Source organism: Aquarana catesbeiana, linkage group LG01, assembly GCF_042186555.1.
Source record: "Aquarana catesbeiana isolate 2022-GZ linkage group LG01, ASM4218655v1, whole genome shotgun sequence".
Lineage (NCBI taxonomy): Eukaryota > Metazoa > Chordata > Amphibia > Anura > Ranidae > Aquarana > Aquarana catesbeiana.
In genome coordinates, this window is record NC_133324.1 from 115,849,015 (window position 1) to 115,863,176 (window position 14,162).

A 14,162-nucleotide genomic window follows, 5' to 3' on the forward strand; every position below is an offset into this window, starting at 1 on the left:
AGTCGGTCCTGTAAACTCGCGTTCATAATGGAGAATCAACATTCGTGACGCGCCAAATTATGAAATCTCGAAATGCAGCGCACAATTCTCTTCTTCTTTAATGGGATAATAATGAAGCTGCTTTGCTGGTGATACTGATGGAGTTATTGCAAACATATTTTCAAAGGCTTTTTTTTTCTAGTGATATCAAGAATAATATTTTTTTTCTGTGCAAGTTACCACAACACCATTATCCTGTATTTTTTAAGATCAAAGATACAACTATGTTGGTGTCCGTTGTTAATTTTACATTGTATTTTTTAACATGTATCTGCCTACTCCCAAACTGTAATTTGAAGTAAAACACATAGCCAAGTATTATTCTCCACAATGTTTTTATTGTGCATTAAAAAAAGAAAACAAATACAATTAGACATGCTATCTGCCAATAGAACTTAATCAAAAAGTGCATTGTATGTATCCAAAAATATACCAAATCAAATCATTATTATTCAACCAAAAAAATAAAATAAAAGCCTCATGCATGTGTCCTGCTTCTTAATATAGGGGGTCAACAATGCCAAGAGTTGGTGAAAGCAGGGGTCCGTCATCCGGAGATAATTCTGAAAATCATCCGGATTATTCTCCTGGAGCCCCCACAGCAAAGGCATATGACATAATTGGTCACGATTAATAAAGCAACCAAATTTTGGTCCAAGAAATCCTCCTCCTACTGTGCCTGGACTGGACTTGGGTCAAAGCAATAACTCCAAGGCCAATAATAAATAACACGTTATCTCCTCCGATTCCACAACATGGCTGGTTGACGAATGGCCGTTTAGAAACAAACTGAAAAGCGCGAAAGGAAAACCCTGAATCGACACTCACCAAACTTCTACTAACTCGAAATTAGCAGAAGGAGCCCAAAGGGTGGCGCTAAAGAGCTGAAAAACCATATAGTACATCACTACGTTCGTGTTTGTTGGCCGACAATTCCTTACCATTTGTATGCAAGACAAATTCCAGGCACTCACCTTCAGAGTCCAAGCTTTTGTCTGCGGAAAATCCAATCGTGTGTACAAGGCTTTAGGGTGGGACAGGACTGTGCAATGTATATATTGTGTATAATGATGGACTCAGATGTGTTCAGATCAAACCCACCAAGAAGCCGACATTGCACGCTGCCAATCATAGGCAGTGAGGCTTTTCCCGACCGGCAGCTGCACATACACATTATACAACTTTTGTTGTCTGATTTCCTTCAGATTTACCAAAACCATGTAGTGCAAGGGCCTGCCTGATTGCATACAAATTGAAACTCTTAAGGTTTGACCTCATATTATATGGTTTGGTAAATCTGAAGGAAAAAAATCTGCAGATAATTGTATAGTGTGTATCCAGCTTTAAAATGGGCTCAGGTGTGTTCGGATCGAACCCGCCAGGAACCATCCGTACACGCCCGAGCCCATTCCTGGTTGTGTATGGAGGGTGCGGGCATGTACGGGGGTGTGTGACCGTGTGTATGCAAGCCAAGCTTGAGCGGAATTCAGTCAGAAAAACCATACAAGTTTTTTTCGACGGAAAAATCCACTCACGTGTACAGGGTATAAGAAGAAAACCTGTTATGCCGCGTACACACGGTCGGACTTTTCAGCTACAAAAGTCCGACAGCCCGTCCGACAGACTTTCGACAGACTTTCTAACGACCGGACTTGCCTACACACGATCTCACCAAAGTCCAACGGATTCGTACGTGATGACGTACACCGGACTAAAATAAGCAACAAAGCTAATAAAGGGTCTGGAGGATATTAGTTATGAGGAAAGGTTGCGAGCACTGAACTTATTCTCTCTGGAGAAGAGACGCTTGAGAGGGGATATGATTTCAATTTACAAATACTGTACTGGTGACCCCACAATAGGGATAAAACTTTTTCGCAGAAGAGAGTTTAATAAGACTCGTGGCCACTCATTACAATTAGAATAAAAGAGGTTTAACCTTAAACTACGTAGAGGGTTCTTTACTGTAAGAGCGGCAAGGATGTGGAATTCCCTTCCACAGGCGGTGGTCTCAGCGGGGAGCATTGATAGCTTCAAGAAACTATTAGATAATCACCTGAATGACCGCAACATACAGGGATATGTAATGTAATACTGACACATAATCACACACATAGGTTGGACTTGATGGACTTGTGTCTTTTTTCAACCTCACCTACTATGTAACTATGATAGCCAGTAGCCAATAGCTGCCCTAGCGTCGTTTTTTGTCCGTCGGACTAGCATACAGACGAGTGGATTTCTGGGTCTGGCGGAGTTACGACGTAAAGATTTGAAGCATGTTCCAAATCTAAAGTCCGTCAGTTTTGCGACTGGTAAGGTCCGCTAAAGGTCCGGTGAAGCCCACACACGATCGGATTGTCCGCCGGATTTGGTCCGTCGGCGTCCGTCGGACAAATCCGGTCGAAAAGTCCGACCGTGTGTACGCGGCATTAGAGTCTGCAAAAGACTTGAGACCGGGGCGGAGGTTCACCTTCCAGAAGGACAATGACCCTAAACATACAGCCAGAACTACAATGGAATGGTTTAGAATCAAAGTATATTCATGTGTTAGAATGGCCCATTCAAAGTCCAGACCTAAATCCAATTGGGAATCTGTGGCAAGACTTGAAAATTGCTGTTCACAGACGCTCTCCATCCAATCTGACAGAGCTTGAGCTATTTTGCAAAGAAGAATGTGCAAAAATGGCACTCTCTAGATGTGCAAAGCTGGTAGAGACATCCCCAAAAAGACTTGCAGCTGTAATTGCAGCAAAAGGTGGTTCTGCAAAGTGTACGCCACACTTTATACAATACAAATGCACGCCACACTTTTCACATATTTATTTTTATTTTCATATTTATATGTAAAAAACACTTTTATCATTTTCCCTCCACTTCACAATTATGTGCCACTTTGTGCTGGTCTATCACATAAAATCCCAATAAAATACATTTATGCTTTTGGTTGTAACATGACAAAATGTGGAAAATTTCAAGGGGTATGAATACTTTTCAAGGCACTGTAAATCCTGTATAATAATAATGAACAGCATAGAGCGCAGGGGTCAGAGTGTGTGTGATGAACTACATACAACTCCACGTCCAAAATATAATATTGTAAAATCTACATAAAAAACAGAATGTAATGATTTGCAAATCTCATAAACCCAGATTTTATTCACAAGAGAAAGCATATCAAATGTGTAACACTTTCACTGCCAGCTCTGTATGTCATACAAACCGGACAGTGAGAGGCTGAAGCACCGAGAGTGTGTACTGTATATCTGACATGGTGACTCTTGGCTGTCAAATGGAAGCATTCCAATGCCTCTGCAGGTACTGGATTGCTTACACACACCCCCGGTAACGGGTGCCCCCCCACACGCACCCCTGCCATGTATCCCAGGTTCTACTTGCCCATTTGCGAGCCTGGAATCTGCAAAATAGGCGCGGCCAGTTAGGGAGGAGAGAGCTGACAAGATATGCGTCCACTCTCCTCCCCTTGTTGACATTCGGTAAATGTTTTATTTTATTTTAAAAAATTAAAGTTACACCCAAGCACATAAAGGCCCTCATCCCCTATGCACTTACGAATGTAAATGCACACGCTGGAAGTGTCAACACGTGGACTGTGATACACATATTACGTATCGCCACGCACGCTAAAGTGAGAGCAGTATTTCTAGCACCAGACCACCTCCAAAACGCTAAACTGATGACCGATAGGAGGCTTTCAACCACTTCCGGACCGCCGCACGCCGATATACGTCCTTACTTTGAAGGAGGATATCGTTGTTATGGCAGTAGCTAGCTGCCATAACCCCGACATCCTCTTGTTTGGCCGGCTGTCCGCTTCAAGATAAAAGTAGTCTCTGTGGCAGATTCCCCGCAAGATCACTTTTATCAGCGGCGGGAGAAGGCCACCCTCCCTCCGCGCTCTGGTGCCCTCCACTTACCAGAGGCGGCGGAGGCGATCGGATGTTGTGCCTTCCTTGGCATGGAGACGAGTGAGGGGAAGATGGCCCTCACCCCTCTCCATGACATTGCAGGGCGGAAGCAACGTCAAAACATCACTTCCGCCCAAAGCTCTTAAAGGGCCATTTTTTTTAAATTCTTTTTTAAATGACAATTTTTTTATTTTTTTTTATTGCATTTTAGTGTAAATATGAGATCTGAGGTCTTTTTGACCCCAGATCTCATATTTAAGTGATCCTGTCATGCTTTTTCCTATTACAAGGGATGTTTACATTCCTTGTATTAGGTATAAAACTGACACATTGTTTTTTAAAACAGTGTAAAAATAAAAGGTAAAATAAATAAGAAAAAAAAATTTTTTTTAAATGCGCCCCGTCCCGCCGAGCTTGTGTGCAGAAGCGAACGCATACGCGAGTAGCACCTGCATATGAAAACAGTGTTCAAACCACACATGTGAGATATTGTCGTGATCGGTAGAGCGAGAGCAATAGTTCTAGCCCTAGACCTTCTCTGTAACTCTAAACATGCAACCTGTAGAATTTTTTAAACGTCACCTATGGAGATTTTTAAGGGTAAAAGTCTGTCGCCATTCCACGAGCGGGCACAATTTTGAAGCCTGACATGTTGGGTCAATTTACTCGGCGTAACATTATCTTTCACAATATTTAAAAAAAAATGGGCTAACTTTACTGTTGTCTTATTTTTTCATTTTTTCCCAAAAAAAGTGCGCTTGTAAGACCGCTGCACAAATACGGTGTGACAGAATGTATTGTAACGACTGCCATTTTATTCTCTAGGGTGTTAGAAAAAAATGTATAATGTTTGTGGGTTCTAAGTAATTTTCTAGCAAAAAAAATGTTTTTAAAGAGGAGGGCCCATTAAAAAAAAAAAAATTAAAAGTCAGCAGCTACAAATACTGCAGCTGCTGACTTTTAATTGGACACTTACCTGTCTCAGGGTCCAGTGATGCGGGAGATCGAAGCCCCGCTCGCCTCCCCCTCTGTTCGGCGGCGCCGGCATTGCAACTGTGGGCGCCGCGCTGTGGCTTCACAGCCGGGCACCTACTGCGCATGAGCGAGCGGCGCCGGTCCCAGGTGATTAACAAGAGGGAGGGAGTAGAGCCAAGTCCTTCCTGTGCAGAGGGGGAAGTGATGTCACCAGCGCAGGCACTGAAAGAGGCAGACTACGAGGGACCCCCTAGCAACAGACATTTAGAGGTGAGTTAAAAAAAAAAAAATTCCAAATTTTTTTTTTTATTTTTTTTTTAGGAATTTTCATGTATTTTTTATTTTTTGGGTGGAACACCACTTTAACTTGTAAACAACACATCTGAAAAAGAGGCTCGGTCCTTAAGTGGTTAAAGCATCACACAGAAGCAGACTGGGCACTAAACGACTGTCTCCCCGTCATAGTGTCATGATGACAGCTGAAGCACAAGAGTTAGTCATTGGCACAAAATTCAGGGCAGCCATAAAGTGTCCTCAGGGATGAAGGGAAAAAAAATTATTCACAATCAAACCACCGCCAGGTGCTCATGCAATAGTGCACCCGAATATAAAATGTCAATGAGCCATGTGTGTAGGCGAATAATGATTGGAAGTCCAGAGCTCAGTAACATCAATAGCCGGAAGTCCGATAAAAACTGGTTATTCCAACAATAAAAGCAGTAAAAAGCCAAAGCTGGATGTGGAACAGCATTACCAGAGCTGGATCCGATCCCGACCTGTAGCAAGAGAGGTGTGCCGAAGGGCCATGATGACAAGGGGAAACCTGCATGTACCAGGAGATTTGGATGGAGGGCAGATCCTGTATGAGAAAGCCGCCCACCGCAGCCAAACAGCAGGGAAGCACAAGTCACCATAAGTGATGTACCTGGAACACAGGGATCAGCTGATTTGCTGACAGGAAGCTGAACCAACAGGAAGTAAAGCTGGTTGCCAGGACTACATGTTTTTTGGGCACGCCCCCTTTTTTTTTTTTAACAAAGAGGCTGCCATGCTGTTCGGCCGCGGTGCGCTGTTTTCTCATACAGGATCTGCCCTCCATCCAAATCTCCTGGTACACGCAGGTTTCACCTTTTCATCAGGGCCCTTCGGCACACCTTTCTTGCTGCAGGTCGGGATCTGATCCACCTCTAGTAATGCTGTTCCACATTCAGCTTTGGCTTTTTGCTGCTTTTATTGTTGGAATTAATTGTGTTTTTATTGGACTTCCGGCTATTGATGTTACTGGGCTCTGGACTTCCAATCATTATTCGCCTACACACATGGCTCATTGACATTTATATTCAGGTGCACTATTGCATGAGCGCCTGGCGGTGGTTTGATTGTGCAGCTTTTAAAGCGTCGCCTATGGAAAATTTAGGGGACTGAAGTTTGTCACCATTTGATGGGCCCACACAAATTTAACATTTGACATGTTGGGTACTCATCTTGTATACTTTACTAAAAAATTGGGTCATTTATTGCGTTTGTGTGCCCTAAAATTAACTTCAGTGTATTTTTTACTAAAATTCTGCGTTTCCTAGACCTTTGCGGTAATATCACGTGATATAAAAAATTGGAATTAGCACTATTTTATTCTTTAGGGTGTCTGCTTTCCGGAAATATGTACTGTAATGTTTTCAGGATTTATGCTATCTTCAAGCCTAAAAAAACTTTTTAACTTTTTAGAGCTTTTTAGTGGTGTTTAATCATAACTGGGTTTTTTATTTTTTTTGTAAATAATCTAAAAAAGACTGAAAATTTTAAAAAACAAAACATGTTTTCTTTTGTTATAAAATTTTGCAAATGAATAATCTTTCTTCATAAATTTAGGCCAAAATGTATTCTGCTATATTTCTTTGGTGAAAATAACCCAAATCAGTGTACATTGTTTAGTCTGTAAGAAAGTTATACAGTCCACAAACTATGGCATATATCTAAAAATTGATCAATGCTAATGTACTGATGGATCTCATTTCCTGAGCCCCAGAAATGTCAGAACAGTACAAATACCCCCCAAATTGACCCATTATGAATGTGAACAGTTCAAGGTATTTAGTAAGAGGCTTTTTTTTAAGTTGTAATTTTTTGTCATCATTTTTTGGAAAATGAAGAAATAAAAAAAAAGGGGGGGGGGGCGTGGCTAGCCGGCGCCGGAGATGGCCGCTTGATCTTACAGCTCCTCAGTGAGGGAGAACGGAGCTTTTCTAGCCTGTCAGACACAGCAGACCAGGGCCATCTCTACCCCAGAGCTTCAGCACGAACCGCCCTACGATGTCCCGCAAAAGAATGGGAGATCACCAGCCTAAAAAGCTCACCACCTTCCTATTCCCACCGGAGGCCCAGGTCAGTGATTTCCATGATGGCGGTGGCCTCATCGCTCCGCGGGAGGCTTACACAGATCTCCCAGACGAACGTCAGGGAGAAATGGGCATATCAGCACTCCCCCTGTCCCCCACACAAGGCACAGAGACAGATCCCCTTACTAATAGCCCAGCCAAGGCCTGGATGCGGATGGATGCACCGCTCCCACGGCAGCCCCAGCCATTAACTACAGCCCAGGCCTTCAATCCGCTTCAGTCTAACCAGGCCCTGCACAGCTCCATGGCTTCCTTCCCCACCTCAGGGCAGCTAGTTAGGGATACTACTCTGAAAGACATGTTCATGTCCCTGCAAACATCTTTGACGACAGATCTCTCCTCTGTTTCATAAAATCAATACTGATATGAGTGCGATATATCAGAGGGTTACTACCATAGAAAAGGGCATGGCAGAATGTACAACCATTGTAAATGATCTGATTGACACATATGAGGAGGTGAAGGATGAGCAGGAATGGGTTCGGGCCAAGCTGGACGATTTAGAGGACCGCTCCAGACGTAACAACGTGAAGCTGAGGGGGGTCCCTGAGAATATACCACCGGCAGACCTGCCAAAATACGCCAGAGATCTTTTACACACCATTCTACCAGATGCTTCGCCCAGAGACATTATAATTGACAGGATTCATAGAAAAGCGAAGCCCTCCCACTTAGCGGCAACAGTGCCACGGGACATACTCATGCAAGTACACTTCTTTCACATAAAAGAGTGATTGATGTATGAAGCAAGGAATAAATCGCCGTTGTCCCACCCGTATGATGGGGTTCAGATGTTCCCAGACCTCTCCAAGTACACGCTTCAGCTCAGGAGGAACCTGAATCCTATTACCAAAGGCCTCCACAATCACAAAATCTTGTACAAGTGGCGATATCCCACGACCCTCCTCATCACAAAAAATGACGCCACTCACATTGTCAGTGATCTGCAGAAAGGAATGCATCTATTACACGAATGGGGCATAATCCTAGAACCCCCGGCCAATACAGCACCTCCTCTACCACAGCGCAAAACGCCACAACCTCGCCGCTACCAAGGAACCAAAGGATATCAGTCCCGGATTACTACCTGATCATGACAGGCTGACATCACCAATGATAAATCTCCCTCACTGTTCACTGTTGAACACCTAGTTCTTTTAACTTACTAACCGTTTCCCCCTACAGCGGCCTAGCTGATTTCAGCTTGTTTATAGGTTCACTCACGCCGCATCTATTCCTCTACTGTCCAAGTTACGCCTAACAGGAAAGTTTTCAGTGGTATACCTTTTTTCTCTTTTTTTTCTGTTTTTGCAGCAATTCTGACGTGTTGTCTTTTCATCAGTTCCTGCTCTAGGCTCGCATCACTGTAGATACCCCCACTTTGTGGGCTCAACATCTCTGTATAAGTGAAATCTCTCTACAGCTCGCCTACCGCCACCTAACTGTAAGTATTTACCACTTCATTTCCCACTTCACAAACCATTGAAATCCAGTAATGCCGCTTAACATTCTATCACTCAATGCCAAGGGACTTAATCATCCAGCTAAAAGGCATTCCCTATGGCTCACTGCGGAAAAACTCCATAGTGACATTATCTGTATCCAAGAGACACACTTACTGCCCAAATCAACGTCCCTCTGTTCTAATAAAAAATACTCTAATATCTACCATTCTACATACACGTCGAAGAAAAGAGGAGTCCTCATAGCTATTAAAAACAACATAGACTTCCACTTGACACAGGAGATTTCTGACCCCCAAGGTAGATTCTTAATTTTGCTCTGCACAATTACCAACGTCAAATATACTTTGTTAAATGTATATTCTCCCAACACCCAACAGATGTCTTTTATATGGAAGACCATACGCAGAGCACAAGAAGCTAAACAAGGCCACCTACTTATATGCGGTGACTTTAACCTGGTAGTTGATATACATATGGACACTACTTCTGCAGTAAAAAGGAGAGACTCCCCCCTGAAGCAATTCCTCACATCACAAGATTTATTTGATGTCTGGAGATGCCATCACGGGTCTGAAAAAGACTACACATACTTCTCTCCACACCACAAATCTTACTTGAGAATAGATATGTTTCTTATGGATAAATGGCTATTATAATAAATCAGTGCATCTGTAATCCACACCATGACGTGGTCGGACAACGATCCCATAACAATCTCTAGCTCCGACAATGTCCGCCAGCGGAATACATTTCTCTGGCGTGCTAACAATTACTTATTGCAACATCCAACCCACTCCCATGACATTAAAGAGCATTTAAAAGAATACTTAGAACTTAACAGCGGATCGGTGGGGGACCCCGTCATGGTGTGGAATGCACATAAAGCTGTCATTCGAGGTATCATAATGAAAATAAGCCACCTTTGTAAAAAAAAGAGGACGCAGCGTGTTTACAATCTGATTTCTCTAATTGCCCAAGTTGAGACCCTACATAAAACTGACCCAAATCCAACAAGACTGGCCCAACTGCTGTCACTGAGACAGGAGTTGAGGACACTACTCCTCAACTCCTTTGAACAAGTGCAAAGAAAAATTAGAGCCACATTCTACTCTACCTCCAATAAAGCGGGGAAAAAACTGGCACAGCGCTTGAAAGGGAGAAGGGCCAAGACTAAAGCCCTGTACACATGGTCGGACATTGATCGGACATTCCGACAACAAAATCCATGGATTTTTTCCGTGCATACACACGGTCACACAAAGTTGTCAGAAAATCCGATCATTCTAAACGCGGTGAAGTAAAACACGTATGTCGGGACTATAAACGGGGTAGTAGCCAATAGCTTTCGTCTCTTAATTTATTCTGAGCATGCGTGGCACTTTGTGCGTCGGATTTGTGTACACACGATCAGAATTTCCGACAACTGATTTTGTTGTCATAAAATTTTATAGCAAACTCTCACTTTGTGTGTCGGAAATTCCGATGGAAAATGTGTGATGGAGCCTACACACGGTTGGAATTTTCGACAACAAGGTCCTATCACACATTTTCCATTGGAAAATCCGACCGTGTGTACAGGGCATAAGATAACTCACATGACTCATCCGCACACTAAGCAGACACTGACTAATCCTCAAGACATAGCCAATGCGTTTAGCAACTGCTATAGTGATCTTTATAATATCAACAGAGACTCATCCACGTCACAACCCTCCCATGACGATATTGACGCATTCTTACAACAAATTACACTCTCCAAATTGTCGGACGTGCAATTGGCCTTTCTGAATGAACCCTTCACTGAGCAGGAAATTCTAGCAACGATAAATTCGCTTCCTCCTTGGAAAGCCCCTGGACCGGATGGACTAACAGGGGAGTATTATCAACAATACTCCAGTCAACTACTCCTGTACCTAACACAATTTTGCAACAACGCTGCCTCCTCTTCTAAGCTTCCTAAGGAAATGTTGAATGCTATTATTGTAACACTCCCGAAACCAGGGAAGGAACCAACCTCCCCTCAAAACTTCCATCCCATATCCCTTTTAAACTTGGATGTGAAGATTTATGCTAAAACTATAGCTAGGCCAACCCATCTGCACAAGTTTACTCCGCAGACATGCTGTCCCAACCGTTCAATATAACAAATGGTACACGCCAAGGATGCCCCTTGTCACCACTGATATTCAACTTACTAATGGAACCCCTGGCAGAACACGTACGTTGGAACCCCCTAATCACAGGTCTGACGATAAGCAAAACCTCACATAAAATAAGTCTTTTCGCGGATGACGTCATCTAAATCCTGTCTAATCCAACAACCTCTTTAGCGGAAGCGCACAAATTACTAGATTGGATCAGAAAGGTCTCCTATTATAAACTAAACGCATCCAAAATTAGCTACAGACTCTATACCCGTTCTCCTGGCCAGACAGAAGTATATCTTATCTGGGGATCCACCTTACTAGATCGGTCAAACACCTTTTCTCAGATAACTACAAACCTCTCCTTGCCAAGCTACATTCAGACACCCAATCCATAATTAAACAGGAACTATCGTGGTCCGGGAGACTTGCAGCTTTTAAAATGCTCCATTTACCACAAATCCTCTACATATTCAGAACCCTCCCTATCTCCATACCCAAATACTTCTTTAAATCTCTCCAAACTTTATTCAATAAATGTATATGGAAAGGGTCTAAACCCAGGTGTGCACACTCTAAACTTCTGAAACATAAATCAGTGGGTGGTTGAGGAACTATAGATTTTGAGGACTATTACACTGCTTCATTGCTAGATCAACTTACTGAATGGTTCCGTCCATATCTTACTAAGTTATGGAGTAACATAGAAAATTTGTCATTGGTGCCTCCAAATTTAAAAGAGTGGTTAATGAGCATTCCCTTGGGAAATAAAATTTCTTCGGCGCTACCCCCCACCAGGTTAGCTTCGGCTAAAGCATGGACAACCTTGATCCATGAAAACGCCAAACACTCCACCAACCCAGGGATAACGATCCCTATAGAATCTTTCCATCATCTATCACCAGACTTACCCTTGTCCCGCTGGCCCAAATATGGAATATTACACATCCATAATCTTCTCAGAGAATCCCATATATAATCCTTTTAACTCCTCCAAAGAGAATTTAAACTGCCTTCCAATGATTTTTTTACTTACATCAGAGTCAAACATTGCCTTGAAAAGATCCAGTTACCTCTCTACACGGTCCACCCAAAGGCTTGGGTACAACTAAACAACACCTCTCACAAACCTAAAAGAATATCTCTTTTTTTATAATGTACTACACCAGAAACTCCAATTCGTCAAGTCATCTTCCCACAGTCATTGGGAAAATGACATGGGGAAAACGTACACGAACTACCAATGGCAACAAGCAGTACTGTCTATTTACAAAGCCACTAAATGCTCCACACTTTGGGAAATAACCTAAAAACTGTCCCTTAGATAGTATCTAACCCCATCAAAATTGTCATCGTTCAACTCAAACACTAACAACACGTGTTGGAGGTGCAACTCGGCCAAAGGTGATATATTCCACATAATGTGGGAATGCAATTCTATCCAAACATATTGGAAAACTACCTTTCAAATTCTATCTGATATATCCAGTCACCACATACCCCCTACACCTGACTTAGCGATTTTAAACCTAACCATAGACCTGATACTCCAACCTGCCAGACACGTGGTTACACACATTCTATTAGCCGCTAGATTGAGCATAACTAGATTATGGAAAACAACCAGGGCCCCAACCATAGAGAACACCTTAAACTTGGTAAACCTACACTATGGATACGAAATGACCATGGCATCTAGTGGTGACTACTTGATTAAGAATAAAATCAAGTGGACACCATGGGAAAGGTGGGCAGGAGCCGCAAAATTTCTTTAACAGAGTTGTAACTCAGTTGGTTAAGGCATGATACGGTAACAAGTTAGACTTCAATTGTATACTCACTGTTGGAATGTAGGTTATATACGGTTAAACCATAGCATTGCCCTCAAGCAACAAAAGAGATCCCATTGTCGGTTCCTGGGGGCAATTACAATATATCTATGTGAAAATCTATATTTACTGCATAAGTCTTAATATAAAATCTTCCTGTTAGCAGTTCCACTTATATGTTTCTGTTCATTAATTAATATGCGATTTCTAATGATCACGTACAATGTATACATTGTCTTTATTTGTACCTGATATAAAACAATAAAAATCTATTGATCAAAAAAAATTTAAAAAAAAATTTTTTTTACGTATTTTTGCCAGTGCAGTACAGCATCATCATATAACTGGTGTGGTTGTGATTAGGTACACTGACTGGTGACAGTACAAACAAAATGTATTATTATTTTTCCCGTTTTTTTTTTTTTTTAAATTACATTTTTTTTCTTTTTTTTTTGCTGATTTTTCTTTTAACACACTTTGACCAGAGCAATATAATGTTACCATAGTAGTAATTTTTTTCACATTATGTTTTCTTATAGCAATGAATTTTATTGCTATAAGCAAGCATTTTACTGAATGAAATTGATTCATTCAGTTTGTTTTGTTGTGATTAGCTGTGATTGGCCACAGGTGATCACATGACACATATGGGCTGTGATTGGCCCAGTCTGTACCATGTGATCACTGTGACCAATTACAGCTAGCAACTCAATTCTACACAATGGATGGCTTGAAAGGAAGCCATCCATTGTTTACAACTGCCATGTGATCTGCTGTGATTGGTTACAGCGGTCACCTGATACTGGCAGACTGACAGATTTCCTTTCCCTGTCATAAAAACTGGTTGATCTTTGCATTGGGTTCCTTGTAAAAATAAGACAGTTTAAGATGGGTTTCTCTGGGTTCAAGTTTTGTTTGATCACAAAAATAACCCATTGTCCAGGGACTGAATGTGTCCTTGCAACTAGTTGCTGTGTCTACAACTTCTCAAACCCTCATGTTTCTTCAGTTCTGAGCAGTGCCGGCCCATCCATAAGGAGTGCAGGAGCGCCGCCCCCCTAATCCATGCACCCAACCCCTAATCTACATGCCTCGGACGCATAGATTCCAATGGGGTTTTGTTTTGTTTTTTAGAAGCATGTGATTAGAACCAGAGGCTCTATTTGTCCTCAAAAAATGGTGGCCCTTCGGGGTGCAGAGCACTGTGGGGAGGGGTGCTTGCAGCGATCGCCGCTTTCCCATCCACTGTCCATCTCTCGCGGGGGGTGCTTGTGGCGACCGCCGCCTTCCCATCTGTCTCTCTGGCATTAGTTTGCCCCCCTCCCCCCCGAAATATTTAGCACCAGCCACTGGTTCTGAGATTAGTAAATATTCATGTGACATC